The sequence below is a fragment of the Eleutherodactylus coqui genome, unplaced genomic scaffold (genome assembly GCF_035609145.1).
Source record: "Eleutherodactylus coqui strain aEleCoq1 unplaced genomic scaffold, aEleCoq1.hap1 HAP1_SCAFFOLD_19, whole genome shotgun sequence".
Taxonomy (NCBI): Eukaryota; Metazoa; Chordata; class Amphibia; order Anura; family Eleutherodactylidae; genus Eleutherodactylus; species Eleutherodactylus coqui.
The window spans coordinates 1,947,725-1,954,441 of record NW_027102012.1 but is presented as its reverse complement, the minus strand read 5'-3'; positions in this window follow the sequence as shown (position 1 = coordinate 1,954,441).

Sequence of the window (6,717 nt, the reverse complement as noted above, 5' to 3'; positions counted from 1 at the left end):
ACATCATAATGCAGTTTTACATTACATGATGACATCATAATGGAGCTCTATATTACAATATAATGAAGTTCTACGTTGCATCTTTTGTTATTACTAATTTGTGACATCATAATGCAGTTTTAAATACTATCCCCTACCATGAATAGATTATGACATCATAATGCAGTTTTACATTACATTATGACATCCTAATATAGTTCTATACTAAATTATAATTTCACTGTGTAAGTACCCCAGAAATATTAGATTACCATTCTTCATTTGGGGCATTTGAGTACAAAAGACAGAGGCTATTTGTCTTGATCCTGATGAATCGGCTCACTTATTACATCAGGGCCGTAGAAACACGTCGATTAAATATTATTTGTCTATCATCCTTAGCCTTCTGAAATAAAATTTATACCGTTATTACCACTGTATAAATAGCAATATAACCGTACCTGTAAATCTATTAAGGGAACGGTAATTAACATCGGTATAGCGGATCACCACGATAAGGTGATATACCTATCCCCTGTCCTGTATGTTCTTTGGGTGTTTGTATGTTTATGTTCGTCTAGTTTTCTGATGTGTGCTGGGCCATTTGGTGGTGTGATTTAGTGTATTTTAAATAAAGTCCTATAATAAAAGTTATATTTTATTAATAGAACAGATTATCTAATCTAATATTTCTGGGGTACTTTCACAGTGAAATTGTATTTCATTTAAAGGACCCCACCTGTCCCAGTGACGACTGTATACTAAATTATAATGAAGTTCTACATTGTATCTTTTGTTATTACTAGATTGTGACATCATAATGCAGTTTTACATTATGACATCATAATAGAGTTCTATATTATATAATAATGTTGTTCTACGTTGTATCTTTTGTTATTACTAGATTGTGACATCATAATGGAGTTGTAAATTCTATTACCTGCTATGAATAGATTATGACATCATAATGCAGTTTTACATTATGACATCATAATGGAGTTCTATACTACATTATAATGAAGTTCTACAAAGTATCTTCTGTTATTACTAGATTGTGACATCATAATGGAGTTGTAAATCCTATCCCCTACAATAAATACATTATGACATCATAATGCAGTTTCACATTATGACATCATAATGGCGTTCTATATTACATAATAATGTTTTTCTACATTGTATCTTTTGTTATTACTAGATTCTGACATCATAATGGAGTTGTAAATCCTATCCCATACTATGAATACATTATTACGTCATAATGCAGTTTCACATTATGACATCATAATGGAGTTCTATATTACAAAGTAGTGTTGTTCTACGTTGCATCTTTTGTTATTACTAGATTGTGATATCATAATGGAGTTGTAAATTCTATTACTTGCTATGAATAGATTATGACATCATAATGCAGTTTTACATTATGACATCATAATAGAGTTCTATACTACATTATAATGAAGTTCTACATTACATCTTTTGTTATTACTAGATTCTGACATCATAATGGAGTTGTAAATTCTATCCCCTACTATGAATACATTATGACGTCATAATGCAGTTTAATATTATGACATCATAATGAAGTTCTATATTACATAATAATGTTGTTCTATGTTGTATCTTTTGTTATTACTAGATTGTGACATCATAATGCAGTTGTAAATTCTATCCCCTACTATAAATACATGATGACATCATAATGCAGTTTTACATTATGACATCATAATGGAGTTCTATATTACATAATAATGTTGTTCTACGTTGTATCCTTTAATAGTACTAGATTGTGACATCATAATGGAGTTGTAAATTCTATCCCCTACCATGAATAGATTATGACATCATAATGCAGTTTTACATTACATGATGACATCATAATGGAGCTCTATATTATAATATAATGAAGTTCTACGTTGCATCTTTTGTTATTACTAATTTGTGACATCATAATGCAGTTTTAAATACTATCCCCTACCATGAATAGATTATGACATCATAATGCAGTTTTACATTACATTATGACATCCTAATATAGTTCTATACTAAATTATAATTTCACTGTGAAAGTACCCCAGAAATATTAGATTACCATTCTTCATTTGGGGCATTTGAGTACAAAAGACAGAGGCTATTTGTCTTGATCCTGATGAATCGGCTCACTTATTACATCAGGGCCGTAGAAACACGTCGATTAAATATTATTTGTCTATCATCCTTAGCCTTCTGAAATAAAATTTATACCGTTATTACCACTGTATAAATAGCAATATAACCGTACCTGTAAATCTATTAAGGGAACGGTAATTAACATCGGTATAGCGGATCACCACGATAAGGTGATATACCTATCCCCTGTCCTGTATGTTCTTTGGGTGTTTGTATGTTTATGTTCGTCTAGTTTTCTGATGTGTGCTGGGCCATTTGGTGGTGTGATTTAGTGTATTTTAAATAAAGTCCTATAATAAAAGTTATATTTTAATAATAGAACAGATTATCTAATCTAATATTTCTGGGGTAGTTTCACAGTGAAATTGTATTTCATTTAAAGGACCCCACCTGTCCCAGTGACGACTGTATACTAAATTATAATGAAGTTCTACATTGTATCTTTTGTTATTACTAGATTGTGACATCATAATGGAGTTGTAAATTCTACCCCCTACTATAAATACATTATGACATCATAATGCAGTTTTACATTATGACATCATAATAGAGTTCTATATTACATAATAATGTTGTTCTACGTTGTATCTTTTGTTATTACTAGATTGTGACATCATAATGGAGTTGTAAATTCTATTATCTGCTATGAATAGATTATGACATCATAATGCAGTTTTACATTATGACATCATAATGGAGTTCTATACTACATTATAATGAAGTTCTACAAAGTATCTTCTGTTATTACTAGATTGTGACATCATAATGGAGTTGTAAATCCTATCCCCTACAATAAATACATTATGACATCATAATGCAGTTTCACATTATGACATCATAATGGCGTTCTATATTACATAATAATGTTTTTCTACATTGTATCTTTTGTTATTACTAGATTCTGACATCATAATGGAGTTGTAAATCCTATCCCATACTATGAATACATTATTACGTCATAATGCAGTTTCACATTATGACATCATAATGGAGTTCTATATTACATAATAATGTTGTTCTACGTTGTATCTTTTGTTATTACTAGATTCTGACATCATAATGGAGTTGTAAATTCTATTACCTGCTATGAATAGATTATGACATCATAATGCAGTTTTACATTACGACATCAAAATAGAGTTCTATACTACATTATAATGAAGTTCTACATTGTATCTTTTGCTATTACAAGATTGTGACATCATAATGGAGTTGTAAATTCTATCCCCTACCATGAATAGATTATGACATCATAATGCAGTTTTACATTACGTTATGACATCATAACAGAGTTCTATACTAAATTATAATGAAGTTCTACATTGTATCTTTTGTTATTACTAAATTGTGACATCATAATGGAGTTGTAAATCCTATCCACTACAATGAATACATTATGACATCATAATGCAGTTTCACGTTATGACATCATAATGGAGTTCTATATTACATAAAAATGCTGTTCTACATTGTATCTTTTGTTATTACTAGATTGTGACATCATAATGGATTTGTAAATTCTACCCCCTACTATAAATACATTATGACATCATAATGAAGTTTCACATTATGACATCATAATGAGTTCTATATTACATAAAAAGGCTGTTCTACATTGTATCTTTTGTTATTACTAGATTGTGACATCATAATGATATTGTAAATTTGATCCCCTACCATGAATAGATTATGACATCATAATGCAGTTTTACATTACGACATCATAATAGAGTTCTATACTAAAATATAATGGATTTCTACATTGTATCTTTTGTTATTACTAGATTGTGACATCATAATGGAGTTGTAAATGCTATCCCCTACTATGAATAGATTATGATGTCATAATGCAGTTTCACATTATGACATCATAATGAAGTTCTATATTACATAATGTTTTTCTACTTTGTATCTTTTATTATTATTAGATTGTGACATTATGGAGTTGTAAATTATATTACCTGCTATAAATAAATTATGACATCATAAAGCAGTTTTACATTATGACATCATAATGGCGTTCTATATTACATAATAATGTTTTTCTACATTGTATCTTTTGTTATTACTAGATTCTGACATCATAATGGAGTTGTAAATCCTATCCCCTACTATGAATACATTATTACGTCATAATGCAGTTTCACATTATGACATCATAATGGCGTTCTATATTACATAATAATGTTGTTCTACGTTGTATCTTAGATTGCGACATCATAATGAAGTTGTAAATTCTATCCCCTACTATAAAAACATTATGACATCATAATGCAGTTTTACATTATGACATCATAATAGAGTTCTATATTACATTATAATTATGTTGTATCTTTTGTTATTACTAGATTGTGACATCATAATGGAGTTGTAAATTCTATCCCCTACCATGAACAGATTATGACATCATAATGCAGTTTTACATTATGACATAATGGAGTTCTATATTACATTATCATTAAGTTGTATGTTGTATCTTTTGTTATTACTAATTTGTGACATCATAATGGAGTTTTAAATACTATCCCCTACCATGAATAGATTATGACATCTTAATGCAGTTTTACATTACATTATGACATCCTAATATAGTTCTATACTAAATTATAATGAAGTTCGACATTGTATCTTTTGTTATTACTAGATTGTGACATCATAATGCAGTTGTAAATTCTACCCCCTACTATAAATACATTATGACATCATAATGCAGTTTTACATTATGACATCATAATGGAGTTCTATATTATATTATAATGAAGTTCTACAAAGTATCTTCTGTTATTACTAGATTGTGACATCATAATGGAGTTGTAAATCCTATCCCCTACAATAAATACATTATGACATATAATGAAGTTTCACATTATGACATCATAATGGAGTTCTATATTACATAAAAATGCTGTTCTACGTTGTATTTTTTGTTATTACTAGATTGTGACATCATAATGATATTGTAAATTCTATCCCCTACCATGAATAGATTATGACATCATAATGCAGTTTTACATTATGACATCATAATGGAGTTCTATATTACAAAGTAGTGTTGTTCTACGTTGCATCTTTTGTTATTACTAGATTGTGATATCATAATGGAGTTGTAAATTCTATTACTTGCTATGAATAGATTATGACATCATAATGCAGTTTTACATTATGACATCATAATAGAGTTCTATACTACATTATAATGAAGTTCTACATTACATCTTTTGTTATTACTAGATTCTGAAATCATAATGGTGTTGTAAATTCTATCCCCTACTATGAATACATTATGACGTCATAATGCAGTTTAATATTATGACATCATAATGGAGTTCTATATTACATAATAATGTTGTTCTATGTTGTATCTTTTGTTATTACTAGATTGTGACATCATAATGCAGTTGTAAATTCTATCCCCTACTATAAATACATGATGACATCATAATGCAGTTTTACATTATGACATCATAATGGAGTTCTATATTACATAATAATGTTGTTCTACGTTGTATCCTTTAATAGTACTAGATTGTGACATCATAATGGAGTTGTAAATTCTATCCCCTACCATGAATAGATTATGACATCATAATGCAGTTTTACATTACATGATGACATCATAATGGAGCTCTATATTACAATATAATGAAGTTCTACGTTGCATCTTTTGTTATTACTAATTTGTGACATCATAATGCAGTTTTAAATACTATCCCCTACCATGAATAGATTATGACATCATAATGCAGTTTTACATTACATTATGACATCCTAATATAGTTCTATACTAAATTATAATTTCACCGTGTAAGTACCCCAGAAATATTAGATTACCATTCTTCATTTGGGGCATTTGAGTACAAAAGACAGAGGCTATTTGTCTTGATCCTGATGAATCGGCTCACTTATTACATCAGGGCCGTAGAAACACGTCGATTAAATATTATTTGTCTATCATCCTTAGCCTTCTGAAATAAAATTTATACCGTTATTACCACTGTATAAATAGCAATATAACCGTACCTGTAAATCTATTAAGGGAACGGTAATTAACATCGGTATAGCGGATCACCACGATAAGGTGATATACCTATCCCCTGTCCTGTATGTTCTTTGGGTGTTTGTATGTTTATGTTCGTCTAGTTTTCTGATGTGTGCTGGGCCATTTGGTGGTGTGATTTAGTGTATTTTAAATAAAGTCCTATAATAAAAGTTATATTTTATTAATAGAACAGATTATCTAATCTAATATTTCTGGGGTACTTTCACAGTGAAATTGTATTTCATTTAAAGGACCCCACCTGTCCCAGTGACGACTGTATACTAAATTATAATGAAGTTCTACATTGTATCTTTTGTTATTACTAGATTGTGACATCATAATGCAGTTTTACATTATGACATCATAATAGAGTTCTATATTATATAATAATGTTGTTCTACATTGTATCTTTTGTTATTACTAGATTGTGACATCATAATGGAGTTGTAAATTCTATTACCTGCTATGAATAGATTATGACATCATAATGCAGTTTTACATTATGACATCATAATGGAGTTCTATACTAC